Source organism: Argiope bruennichi, chromosome 9, assembly GCF_947563725.1.
Source record: "Argiope bruennichi chromosome 9, qqArgBrue1.1, whole genome shotgun sequence".
Lineage (NCBI taxonomy): Eukaryota > Metazoa > Arthropoda > Arachnida > Araneae > Araneidae > Argiope > Argiope bruennichi.
Window position 1 is genome coordinate 58,764,584 of NC_079159.1, and position 6,000 is coordinate 58,770,583.

Sequence of the window (6,000 nt, forward strand, 5' to 3'; positions counted from 1 at the left end):
TTCTTCTAAAAATCACCCTACGATAATTTATTATGACAAGTCTTCATATTGTGAAAGAGACAAAACTAGGATCCACTGATAATTTTGAACATTTTTCTAAAAACTTTGCTGACTTCATAAAATGAAAAGTAAGTTCAATTTTCTGGCATGTATTTGCTTAATACTTGGCTTGTCAGAGGCCCAAATAAATGAGAATTTAATTCATTTATTCCTGTATTTGTTTATTTCCGGAAGATTTTGCTATAGTATGGTGACAATAACAACATGGAACAGTTAAGTGACATATTCTAATTTAATTCTAGTTTTTAATAATCATATGCTCATCGGGAAATCGTGGACTTTTGAATTCTATTTACTCGAAATTTTATACTTCTTTATCTATACTTATAATAAAGCCCCATGTATATATGTGTGTTGCCCTAGAACCACCAAATTTGGCATATGTATACTCTGGAGGTCGGGAATGTGCAGATCGCAGCGATTTTTTTTGAATTTTTATTTAGATTTTTAATTAATCAAAAATTAAGCGAAAGTTTGGCATTTATCCACTAGAATTTCTAAAAATGCTACAGCTCAAAACTATTTTTTTTTTAAAAATCATATCAAAGTTCAAAAATTATTATTTTTTTCCATTCATGCCATGCTTTTAACCTTTAAACTAAGTTTCTACTTTTATTGAATTTTTTAAAATAATTATTATAATCATATTTTCCAGCCATTTTTTTCGCACAAAATGAAAGTAAAATTTAACCTGCAAGAGCATGTTAAGAATGTATCAGTGCGTTGTCGTCACCTTGACAAAAACTCAAACTGAATGATTAAATTAACTCTTATTGCAAACTAAACCGAGGAAAGTGTTCAACACTTGTTTCAATGGAAGTGCAATGTTTTGGAACAAATATAAAATGTGGTATCTCCCACAAAATTCCACGACAGCTGATTTCAAATTAGAGAGATATATAGTACAATGCACAAATTATCTTAAGGCTTCTATAATAATATGAAATATGTGACTATCGAAATTTGAAGTTTAAATATATTTTGCTGAAGAATTTATAAAGAGAGCAAGGTACATAAGTATTTATTTTAAAATTTTAGAAAGCATTACTCCTGGCGAAACAGCTGGTCGGCAATGGTAATTAATATATTCACTTTTTCCTAATCTTTAAATCATATTAAAATGCTAATAATATTAAATTATAAAATGATATTTAGTATATATATAAACATATAAGTGCATTTACTTGATAATGGATATAATAATGTACTGCAAATTCTAAAAGCTATAATCTTAAAGTCGTTGTGGAAGACCTTTCACAACAAGCGTCTTTTTCTCTCTTGGAAATTAAAATTCACACTTTTTGAATAATTCATGCGTTATTTCCAAGCTGGACGTTTTCTGGATGGACATTCACCGAGGATGATGTATGATTCCAGTCTGCAAACACGTAAGTTCGCGTTTATTTTTCACTTGCACTTACGTTTTCTCTAGAACTTTCGAGAATATTCTTGATAGAAATGGAAATAAGCGGATCATACATGCGTAAAACATTTTTTTCTCCTTTCTTTCAAGAATAAATAAAAGAAAAACCTTTTCCTACTTCGTCAGCGTTTGCTAAGCTATTTTGTTGTGCCAACTTAGGCTTATCATATTTATGTTTTTCCATATCACATATTAAAAATGATTAAGAGGTAGTTAAACTAAGTTAGACTTGTCATATTTATGTTTTTGCAGACCACTTGTTAAAAATTATTAAGTGGTAGTTAAATTAATTAATTCCAGTCATCACAAGGTTTGAATCAAAATAAAATAACAAAAATAACACTATAATATATTCTATTTCAATCTTAGAAATGTTGAATGTTTTTAAAATTCTCTTTTAATCTAGTGGATCTCTTTTATCTCTCTAGTTTATCTCTTTCAATTTAGTGGGCCGTGGTGGCCTGGTGGTAAGGTCTAGGTTTCAAAACTGGAGGGCTTCAGGTTCGAAACTCGATTCCACCGAGGAACCGTCGTATAAGCGGGCCTGACGCCCATTAAATCCGTTGAGGCTAAACGCCCAGCCGCTGGTGTGGTGTGGAAGCTTGGAGAAGGGATTACCAGCTTAGGTGCTGTCTTCATCGTCCGACCGGGATTCAACATAACGAGGCCCGTACCAAAATGGGCCTGGTGTTGCTTTAAAACGAGTCGTTAATATAGTTAAACTACACTTTTAATTTAGACCCACTGAGGGTATTTCAAATGAGAAAATGAGAAGCTTCCAGGTACGGAGACCTGGAAGCTTCTCATACCTCTCTCTGATTTCGAACATTAAGACCGTGTGGGAGAGAAAATTTCCTCTTCCATGGAGGGAGTGCCTTTTATTCGAGAGACTGGCTATTAGAACTCAATTTTAATTCCCATGTTCTGCTGTTGCGACGACAGTCATTCAGTTTACTCCGGCTGCTTAGGCAGGGCGGTGATAAAACCGGCATAATTACATCCATAATCTTTTCATATAGTTCATCTATAGTTCTTTCATATAGTTTCATATCTTTCTTTTCATATAGTTAATCTATGAAAAAAATAACTTCTTCATATATATTTTATTCCTATTTGACTCAGTTCATATGTGCGTAATAGCAGTAAACTCACAGCATTCCAGCCCTTTTATAGCCTAGCGTTTTTGGAATGAGATTATTAAATAGATATCTAGCCATTCTTCGTAGAGGCCAGAGACTTTATCGGTACCTGTATGAGCAACTGGCTAATGCTGATGTTTTGCCATTGTAAAAATTATAATTTTATGTATAATTTAGCGTACTGTCATTTAAAAAGTAACACCACCATCTCAATTTTCGCGATACTGTAATTGAAAGAGAAGTTAACATTTTCGCAAACAATAATGAATATTTCTGTTTTAGAATGCTCGTATGGTTCCATGTTCATATCAGATGTGGAAAAAATCAGAATTATTTATTATTAGATGTGCAAAAAATTATTAGTTTCTTATTAATTATTTGTATCTTGCAATTAGTTCAATGTTCCATCTAATTCTGTATTATTTGCATAATTCAAAGTTTTTAATTTTATCTTTTTATTTCTTATATGTGCAATGGTTTTTATAGCTGTACATTCACAGTACTATTCTATTTTATATTTCAGTGCTTTAAGTATCTTTTGAGTCTTTATTTAATATTGTCTTCATTATATAAGGGACTTATTGTTTTTTTAAATTTGTACTTAACATCTAATTCAAAGTTTCCCTTAAATTTTTTTTTTTTTTTTTTTTTTTTTTTACAAACAGTGTGGTCTTTTTCATTGCTGTAGTTTATTAATTTGTTTCAATTTTTTTTTCAAATTCAAGTAAACTTTTCCTTTTCAGTTTTAATATTTCATATTACGAAATTAGGTGTAAGCTGAGTTAATGTGGGAAATTAAATAAATAAATAGTAACAATACACTTTTATATTTTTGAATTCTTTCATGTTCTTAAAAATGGAAATTAATCCTCAATATTGTTTTTAACTTCTTAATGTGATACATTTTGAAATCGTCTACATTTATTTAATCAACTGAATTTTGATTCCATTTTAGTGCTGCCATCTAGCAGTCAAATTTGTAAAACATTGATTGCAGGATTTTATGGCAATAAAAAAAACACTAGGAAAGTATTTTTTTACTTTTTAGCACATTAATATTTATATTCTTTATTAAAAAGGTTTTATAAGAATTTTAATATATTTTTTATTCGAATCTACAATATACAAGTATATGTAAGTGTGTGCATTTAGGAGGATTTGCCAGTCCTAGAGAAGACGGCGATGCAATTCTGAGTTAATCAGTCAAATTTCTGAAATGACGCATATTTTCTATCTGAAGATAGATAGAATGTCAAGCTTGCCGGAATATTTTAACTAAGTTTAAAAAAGGTTTTATTTCAGGTAAGCTAAGAAGCATGGCAAGCCCATATAATATCCATTATTTTTTAAACCGATACTCAACTCAGATTGAATACGATTATAAGATAGTATAATAAAAATCAGAGAATAGAAAATAGACTGAAATAGAAATAAAAATCCTATTGAATTCCAGTTCCAAAATCATATTTAATGATTGTAAACGTCACTTGAAATGTTATCAGAGCCTTTCAAAGCTTTTTAAACACCGATATTTGCTAAGGTTGAAACACAATTTACTAGATTTTAAAGCTAAGAAACTTTAAGAACAATGATCTCTTTTTGGAATTTAAATTCAAGATTCAGATTTTGGAAGTGAAGATATTAAATAACAGTACGGAAGTTTGTATTTCTCAAGAAAATACCAAATTCTTTAACATAACATAACATCATCATGTGCCCCGGTGCCTGTAACACTAAGTTATCTAACCAGTTAGATGATCACAAGATGGAAGGAAAAAAAAGAAAGAAAAAACATGTTAAACGAAAGAGACGACAAATGGCCCAATGATCTCCAGAGAGAATCCCATCGGTGTCAAATCCATGCGATTGTATTCAATGTTTTGGAGAAGTAATAACTAAATAGAGGGAACAAGATTACCTAAACAAATGGTGACAATGGGTTGAACTTACAGGGAAATGATATTACTAATTGAAAAGGAAAAAAAGGAAAAAAAAATTGGTACACTACATTGTCATTGTGAACATTTGTATAACATATATAAGCCTATAAACAAACATTGTAGAGTCAGAAATCTGTAGCCTCCGTCTGAGTCCTTTGGTTTTGATTTCCTTCGTGAGAACTGCATTTTTGAGGGACTTTTCAGCACTTTTGAGGGAATAATTTCGGCTGATTTTAATAGGTGGAATTTTGGACTCGGCTATTATGTGTTTTTGAAGAGGTCTTGGTATTTATGAATATGATTTATGATGGAGTGGATCTTGCTGCGTGAAAGGGCATTCGATGCAACTCTCCTGTACCACTCTTCCTCGAGATTTGTTTCTGGCTATCTCATGTGCCATGAGAGAGTCAGTAAGCATTCGGTAACATAGTGAATTGGGGATTCTATCTCCAAGGGGAGTTGCAAGATGGAGTCTATGTAAGTATGTCGGGAATGGGCCGTGTCCAGTGAAGAACAGGGCATCCATTCTGTTCAAGTTGGCTGCGCAGAGAAAAACTTTTGGTATTATGATATATTTAACAACAGAAAGCGATAATTATTTTGATTCTGATTATTATTCTGATTTCAGAAGAATTTCAAATTCACATATTTCTCTGGTTAATTCTTCTATTTCTTAATTATTCATTGAAATTTATTAATTATTTATATTTAATATGTTGAAAAAATATTTATTTTTATTAATTATTATAGATGCTTTAAATGTGCACTTAGAAAGGCTAATTACGGTCGCTCCTATGTTATTTTGTCTGTGTAGAGGATACGGCTTGGCATAAAACTTTTCATGATATTGCAATTGACGATTATTTTTCTTGGCGAATTGATTAAATTTGGCAAGAACTTCATGAATTAAAAATCTTAGCTTTTTTGACTCTGAGGAACATAGAAAATAAGTACTGAAATCATTCTAACTCTAAAAGGGAGAACTGCATTCGAAGAATATTATAAAACACAACAGACAAATAAACAAAATTTACATAATGCGACTTTAATTCTTGTGAAAGTCTGAAACGTGTAAATCTGAGCCGTTTATTTTGAAAATGGGACAAGTCCATTTTTTGTTATTGCGAGATATTTAAAGGTTTGCATTTCAATAAATTTAAAAACATTGGTAAGGATTAAGAGATATATTTTTTGTATGTTGTGGTACCAGATAATGTAAGTTTATAATCCAATAGTGTTTATAGTGCTGACTAAAGAAAATAAGAAATTTATTATAACTAAATAAACTTGCCTCACTTTCAAAATTAATGAACTGTTGTAAACGTTCATTTAATTAGGAAATATTTCAGTTCCGTCCGTCTGTTTTTTAATAATAAAAACAAAACCCTATTCAAAAATTAACAAGTATTTATTCATTGGATAAATATTCTTGTAGAAA